Raw genomic sequence first — 8,541 nt, forward strand, 5'->3', positions numbered from 1 at the left:
TGGGCTGTGAGAGAGAAAGCTTATTCTGATACCAGTGGGCAGAGCAAGTGAAAAAAGTGAGTGGCTGGCACCTAGATAGCCTTCAGCCTCCATCAAAGGGTACCTACTACCTCAGGGAGGAAGGTCCTGGGCACAAGGGAGAAACACCTGTCTGGCAACAACTGCTAAGACTCAACCCCATAAGTTACAGCCCAAAGGGGGTCTACTGGTTAGCCCCAAGGACACTGCCTTCTGTAGGGTCAAGGTCAAGACAGACTGCTAGGAAGACTGAACCACCTGCCTGGAGAACCTCCCCAATTACAGGTACTACAATTGAAGCCCCCACTGAATTGGAGGGCATAGAGGTGGGATGTAAATAAAATCCTCCAAAATCAGGGGCTTGAGTTGTCCCAGAAAACAACCACAACCAAGAGATGTAGAGTGAGGTCAAGGACTGGAATCAGGGCTCAAATCCCTATCTTTGGAGACCATTCAAACTCTTTGGATCTCAGATAGTAGAGGTGCTGCCAGGGAGATGGTTACTACAGCCTAAGAGGAAAGGGTTCCCTCAAGAGATCCAGATGTCAAGTTCTGGCCCCCTTCAGACTTTTCTCTCCACCAGGAAACAGTCTGCAAAGTGGTGAAATGCTAAGCAGGAACTTAGGAATATTTGTGATTGCAGGTAGAGAGATAGTCACTGCTAACATCACTTGACATTGTTTCTTTGTTTCAGAACTGCTCTTTAGAAAAGCCCTAGAAGAACCAGCATAAACCAGTCAAAAATACAGACATCCTCTTCTAAGGGACCAAGGGCAAACTTTGCTCACTCTAACTCATTATAATGCTAAATTCTCTGCTCTAAATGAAGTGCATCAGCCATTAGTTTGATTTGGTACTGGGAATAGAAGCCAGGAATGCTTTACCATTTTGTGGGAGAGATTTCTCAGAAGAAAGGAAAGAGAACATGATGCCATCTGTGTCATTGTGAGCCCTCGGGAAATTGGTTTTAAGCATTCTTGCTAAGTTGTAAAATAGAAATATAATGCTCAAACAAGAATGTGTATTACCTCATATGAAGACAAAGTTAGTATGTAAAAGGAAACTAACTAGACTATTTAAGGGATCCCTCCCTACACTAAATGCTCAGCCTTTGGATAAGAATCCACTGAGCCTGGATGGACACAAATAAACACTGCTTTCTGTTGAATACCCTGGTGTCCCCTGTCTGTGTGAGAATTCCATGCAACATTTTATTTTGATTTGTTTGAGGCAGGATCTCACTTATCTTATCCTTCTCATTGCTATATATTTATAATGACCAGCTTTCTTAGAAGTGTTTACATCCTATGAGAAGTGTAAAGAACATCTGAAAAAGGATTGTGAAGACTCTTAAATAAATAGTAGTCTACAAAAACTGACATGAAAACCAACTCAAGTTTTAAGCTCCTTCTTTAGAAACATTAGATATGCTGTACTGCTTAAAAATAACTTATTCAAACTGATTTGAGCCCATGTTTGCAACTCCTCTAAAATTACTCTTAAAATAGTCTAATGCAAGAGTTTTCTATGGCAAGAATTCACATGGCTTGTATAGAAACTCTCAACAGGGCTGGAGATGTAGCTCAGTGCTAGAGAGCTTGCCCAGCATGTACTAGGCCTTGAAGTTTAACCGCCAATACTGCAAGAAAAGGAAAGGAAGAAAGAAGGAAGGAAGGAAGGAAGGAAGGAAGGAAGGAAGGAAGGAAAAAAGAGGGGACAGGAGGGGATGAAAAGGAATGAGTCATTAAAACAAAAGGGCAAGTTGTACAAATATAAATATACGATGTAATAGCTGTTTAAAAATTTTACAGAGGTTTAGAATTTTAGTGACATCAAACTGGGTGGCATTATGACTGTATAGAGTTCTGCCTTGGCCTGTTCTAAACCAAACCAATAGTGAGTGACCTGGAGATGACTCCTCTCTGGCTTGATTGGGACAGTGTTGAACCTATGCTGCTTCAGGATGCACAGTATAATGAAGGGGCCAAGACTTCTCTGACATGGAGCATGAGTGTGCTAGGCCTCTTGGAGCCCATGACCAGGGCTCCTCAGAGGCATGCCCCCCTACAGCTCCCCCACCCACTGCTGATGGTTCACAATGGTCTGCTCCCTTGCCTGTGGTGCATGTTTGTTTCTGACCAAAGGCCTGAGTGTCCGCAGCCTGTTTTGGTGTGGCTGGGCATGGTGTGGTTGTGGAGGAAATAGTCAAAGTAGCCTTAGCATGACAGAGGGGCAACAGCTGCCCTTCAGCCCTACTTGCAGGTGGTCCTGGAAGAAGTAAGCAGGGTTGTGGTGTGCATTGTCTGAAGACATGGAAACACACCCTAGTCCTTATGGCTGTCTGTGGGAATTGGTGATATGTACAGCTATTGGATTTTTTGTTGTTCTCTTGTTTTTGTGGTGAAGTTATCAGTCTGTGAGAAGAAGGCATTACATGAGAAGAGAAAAAAGCTTGCTTTAAACCTTTCTGGAATACTTGGAGAAAAATGTGAATTACTTGAAAAAGTTAGCCTTGTTCAAAAACAGTATAAAGGCTTAGAGTCATCACTAAATGATGCCATTTTGGTGAAGAAGTCAATAGAAGCAGAAAATTTGGAGGCAATATATGAAAACCTAGATTGGTCCATATCTAAGCTTGAGGATGGAATAATCTTTATAGACAAAGAGCTAAAAGAAGAGAACACTAAACATTGTCAACAGGATGAATTGAAGGTGGATATATCAAAAAGGATTAAGTTCCTAGAAGATGAATCAAAATCCCTCAGATCACAAATACCTGAAGCTAAAGAAGCCTTGAGTATATTTCAAATGAATGAAGAAAAAGTTAGGGTAGCTATAAAAGATGCTTGGAATAAAAATTCTCAACTTCAGGAAAGTCAGAAACAGCTTTTAAAAGAAGTTAAGGTATGGAAAGAAAAAGGGAATGTCCTTAATAAACAAAAAATGATATTTGAATACTCTAAAATACATGCAGAAGAAATTCTAATAGATAAAGAAAATCACATTAAATCCCTGACTGAACACTTGCTGAAGATAAAAAATTGGGCTCCTGTGGTTGGAGAAGTCCTAACAGATGAAGGTAACTTGGAGTTGGAAATGGAGAATGAATAAGAAATTGGTGCTCACTTAGAAGATCAGCCAAAAGGGCCTTTGAAGGAACTGGTTTATGTTGCTAAGTTAAAAGCCTCTTTTACAATCTTAGAAAGAGAAAGAAATTAAATTTTTACTTTATTATCTGAAGTAATTGAAACAAAGGAAGACGTTATCCAACATATTAAAAATCTTAAGACAGAACAAGCATCTTTGCAAGCAGAAAATACACAGTTTGGAAGTGAGAATCAGAATCTTCAGCTGAAAGTTAAAATCATGATGGAACTATATCAAGAAAATGTAATGGAACTCCAAAGGAAATTAATAGGAGAGGGATATTACCAGGTAGAGGAAGAGGAGAAACATTCCAAGTGGAAAAAAAAGATCAACCATACAACTAAACCACTGGAGACCTATAGAAAGTGAACCAAAGATCTTGAAGAAGAATTGGAGAGAACCATTCATTTTTATCAGGGGCATGTTATGTACTATGAGAAAAAAGCACATGGTAATGAGTTGGCAGCTCAGAGTGCTGAAAGATACCTCAATGATTTAAGGAAACAAAATGCTCACGTCTGAGAAAAAATAACTGAAATGGAGTTCCAATTTGAACTTGTAGAAAAAGATCCTTCTGTGCCTGATGTTTCAAATACAGCCTTTGGCAGAGAGAATTCCCCAAATGGTCTCTCACCTTTGGGTCAAGCTTCATGTGAAACAAGTCCTTCTCATTCAGAAAATCAGGGTCCACTCATACTCTCAACTTTGGTGCAAGAGGGAGGAGATAGAGGTTCAAGGGGCCCAGAGAATCCTCTGGACCATCGACTAGCAATGAAAGAAGGGAATCAAACTGTGATAAGTTAACTGATCCTCAGAGAGCACCTTTCGACACTGGGCCCCTGGCACCTCCATGGTAACAGGCCCATAGGATAATGATCCCTCCACCAGGCCAACCATATTCTGATCCACAGCTTCCTCTAAAAAGCCAACATGGATGTTATTCTAATTATGATAGGCGACCTGGATCAGCAGAACTCAGAAGTTCCACTATGCTGCCTTTGGATAAAATGGATGGGCCTACATCTTCAGAAAAGGAATCCAGTAGAAATGAAACCAAAGTCAATCTTGGTGATTCCAATGTGCCTGATTCATCTCTCCCTGCTGAAAACCAAGAAACTGGCTCTGGCTTTGCTTTCTCACCTTTCCGTCCAATCAGATGTCCATTGTTTCCAGTGGATCCAAGGAGTCAGTTCATGAGAGGGCCCTTTTCCCCTTCACCCCCTCCAGGAAATATGTATGCAGCATCTCAAGAATATCTTCCACCAGGCCCACCACTCCCTCCATTCCCAATGGGACCATGGTGTTTTCCTCATTATCTCCCCCCAAGAGCTGGATTTCTTCCCCCATTTCCCACCCCCACATTCTGAAAGTATATGTAAGTTCCTTTAAGTGTTGATTCCACCTTCAAATGGGCCTGCTACTGAACATTCAGAAGCACAACAATAAACTTGATAATAGTTTTTATCTGCCTTTAAAAGTAATATATCTCTCATTTTTAGTTTAAGTAGTTGCTTTTAAGTGATTATACGTTTGCTCCAATTGAAGCTCAATGGAATGATAATTCTTAGGATATATTTTGTAAATAAAGATGGTTTAAATGTTAATCTCATGAGTAAATTATTTCCATTTTATCTTATTCTAGAGAGTATAGCATTTAATTTGAATAATGCAATATTATAGGAGCAACAACTAAAGTTTTATATATGTAATCTTACATTGGGGATATTTTAAACTTCAGACAAAGGTTGTCCTTTTATACAAAGAAATGTATTTACTGTGATTGTAGCAAATGTGAAAGTAACTTTATGCTAAATGAAAGATTTTAGTTGATTTAAAGTCTTGTTTTTTATTGATAATGATAATAAAAATCAGCTACTTTTTCCATAAAAAAGAATAACTAGAGCATATTAAGAGTAAACCAGAAAACACAATAAACATGTCATGGAAATAGGAGACTTCTAAAAAAGGTTACAGTTCTCAGAAAACTTGAAGGAATTTGGAAACCATAATTTAAGTTCACTCTGTCCCTGTTTTCCCTTATGTCTTCTTTATTTTATACCCATTCTGCTGTGGTTCACTGATAGGAGGAGTGTCCTAGTCTTTGTTTTGTCTTCAAGGAGACTTTTGTGAAATACAAATGATTTATGAGGACACTGAAATGAAGAAACAAAGACATAACTCCAAATTTGTTATTGTTAGATTCAATAGTCATAAAATGACTCTGCTAAACTACTATAAATGTTTGAAGTTCTTAATCTCAATTTTTATATCATTGCAAATAAGCAACAATTTACAAAACTGCACCAGTCCAGAGATGACACTTTGAACAATGTTTCCCTGATAGAGACCAAGAAAAAACATTTGTTAAAAATACCCTAAATAAGAATTAGTGATTAAAATATTTTTTCAAGTGTTAAATATGCTCTTCATTTTTTGAAGAGTATACATTTAAGTTTAAAATAAATGCTGTAATATAAGTTGCTTCTTAAATATAAGCAGTAGCTCTATAACAATTGATGGCCAGTGAAGACTAGAGACCATGTTTAATTTAAATGAGAAAAAAAGTTGTGTCTTGGAAAAGACACTCTACAAGTTCAACAAATCTAATCTATTTTCCTTCAAGAGAAACTCAGGTTGTTAAGTCAATTCTATAAATAATTTTTACTCCAACATAAAACATTCCTTACTATAAACAAGTGGATGGTAGTCTATATCCATGGTCTGTATAAACTGGACTAGTGTTAATTCAGAACTACTTCTGCCCTACCTACCATGGGAGAATAGTTGCTAGTATATTTCATGTTATACACCAAGAAACTTGAAATAAGGTAATTTCAGGTTGAACACAGAACTGAAATGCCTAAATGCCATGATACAGTCCTATAAAATGTTATAGCTTCAGAAGAAACACCAGAAAGGCCCTTCTAAATATGACTACCATTTATTGAATCAGGTTCCAACTTTGTTTACAGTTCTTAATATAAATGACGGTTACATAAAATAAAACAATATTAAAAATTAGCAATTTATAGGAAAATAAGGAAGTATTAAGTCCAAAAATGAAGCCATATATACAGTACATATTTATATGCACTTTACTTAAATAGTTGGACTGTTATTATAAAAATAAAAATTCCCACAACTAAAGAAGAATCCTCCTGATATTTAAGCTGTATAATTAAAGGAATAGCCTTTTTTAACATATAGCATGAGTGAATGAAACTAATAGTTATATGATTAAGTGTTTAATTTATAAACATTTTTTAGTTCTTAATTGACCTTTACTTTATTCATTTATTTATATGTAATACAGAGAATAAAACCCAGTGCCTCACACATGCTAAGCAGGAGCTCTGCCACTAAGCCACAATCCCTGCCCATGATTATGTTTTAATAAACACTAATAATAATCTAAAAAGGAAATGAGAATGTCTCTATTTTCAAAGAAATATAAGCCCAAAATAGATAACCAACAACAATTATACCTGAATTATTTTCTAATGTTCTATTAATTACAGGGATTATTTGATTCTATAGTGGTTTTACCAAAGGTCTGAAATATTTCCTAGCACTTGGCCACCATCTACTCTTATACAATAGTGGAAATAGGTATGGTAGAATTTTGCTGAAATGAATTAAATTCATATATTCAGGTATTTCAATATTCCTCAAATATGTGATGGACCTGAGAGCATTGATATTGAGTAAAAGGATTGTGTTTAAAAAAATATTGAGGTCTGGGGTTGTGACTCAGGAATAGAGCACTCATGTAAAACATGTGAGGTCCTGGGTTTGATTTTCAGCACCATGTATAAACAAATAAAGGTATTAGGTCTATCTACAACTAAAAACTATTTTAAAAAAATGATTAACATGGCAAATTTCACATCATGTGTATTTTAACCACAATAAAATGAAAAACAAACAACTGAGGGGTTCCAGTGAGGGAGCTGTGAGTCTAAAGGAACAGACAAGTGGGCTCTCAATGAGGATGGCAGGTGGTCCAATTTAAATAGGTGTTTTAGATGGTGCCTCATCCTGGGATATCCAGTCTGGTGAGATGTCCATTTGAGGATTAATTTGAGAGGGCTTGGTTGGTGATGGCATGCAGTTCCTAAATCCTTGCCTGAAATTTTGGTTGAATGAGTCATTATGCCATTAGCTATATTAATATTGGGTAACAAGACAACATACAACTTTATTTTTTTGTCTCTTTTTTTCAACATACAAATTTATGAAGGTCAAAAATCTGACAAATGTGGCCTCCCATTCTTAAAATGTTTTAAAGTGACAGATTCCTGGAAATAAGAGACAACATCCTTTGGGACATGTAAACCTCTATTCAAAACATGAATATACTTTATTTACCCCTATGAAAATTCTGTGATATAAATTACATGATTCACTTTTTCCTGAGTCACCTCTCTTTTATTAGCCTATGCCTCTAAGGAGAGCACTTCCTGGAGGCTGCAGGTCCAGAGGAAGGCAGGAATAGAGAAGTCTGGGCAGGGCAATGGCATGGCATGACAAGAAATATTCTGGGAGATGCTTCCTCTGGTCTGGAGGACCTGATGGGGGAACAGGTGTCAAAAGGAATTGTGGCATCAGGGAACTTGGGGGAAGGAACCATGCAAATCATGCTGTGAATCCTGGCTTCTCCTAGCAACTTTTCAGTAACCCTGTCTCTCTAACTGTTCCTGGAGAGGTGTATGGCTGTCTACACATGGGACAAAGTGTCAAGTGGCCCTTCCTTCTTCAAGGATAAAATTAGGGCCTTAAGCAACTTAGTGAGACCCTGCCTTTTGGTGACTGTCTTCTTTGAGTTGGCCTAATATTTTCAAGGTTCACATGTGTCGTAGCATGTTATCAGTATTCCATTCCTTTCTATTTCAGAACAACATTCCATTAGATTGATATGCCATATTTATTAATCTATTTTGTTATTTGACTGAGTCATTTGTACTTTTTGGCTAGTTGAATAACGCTGCTGTGAACACTCATAAACAAACTTTGTGTGCACATCTACCTTTGTTTCTCTTGGGTGTACACCTAGGAGGTGGATTGCTGGGTCATTTAGTAACTCTGTCTAATATGGAAGGAGTTGCCAGACTGTGCTAAAAGCAGCCACATCCTTTACATTTCCTTCCCCAGGTCATTTTTTGTCCTCATCCCTGAGAACATATGCTATTGTCCATGTCTTTGATTGTAGCTATACTTCTAGTTGTAAAGTGGTCTCTTGTTATGACTTTGATTTGCAATTCCTTAATGATAAATGATAAATGACTGCTCTTTTGCAAACATAATGATCTTTAGAGAAGTGCATATTCAAGTCTTTGGACACTTTTTTATTGGATTTTCTTTGTTGTAACAGTTCTT

The 8,541-nt window shown here is 37.4% G+C and overlaps 1 pseudogene; it reads left to right on the forward strand.

The window, feature by feature from the left end:
- Positions 1-2,018: 2,018 nt before the first annotated feature.
- Positions 2,019-4,611, forward strand: LOC144256499 (melanoma inhibitory activity protein 2-like; annotated as a pseudogene).
- Positions 4,612-8,541: the final 3,930 nt, after the last annotated feature.

This window comes from Urocitellus parryii, chromosome 8 (assembly GCF_045843805.1).
Source record: "Urocitellus parryii isolate mUroPar1 chromosome 8, mUroPar1.hap1, whole genome shotgun sequence".
Lineage (NCBI taxonomy): Eukaryota > Metazoa > Chordata > Mammalia > Rodentia > Sciuridae > Urocitellus > Urocitellus parryii.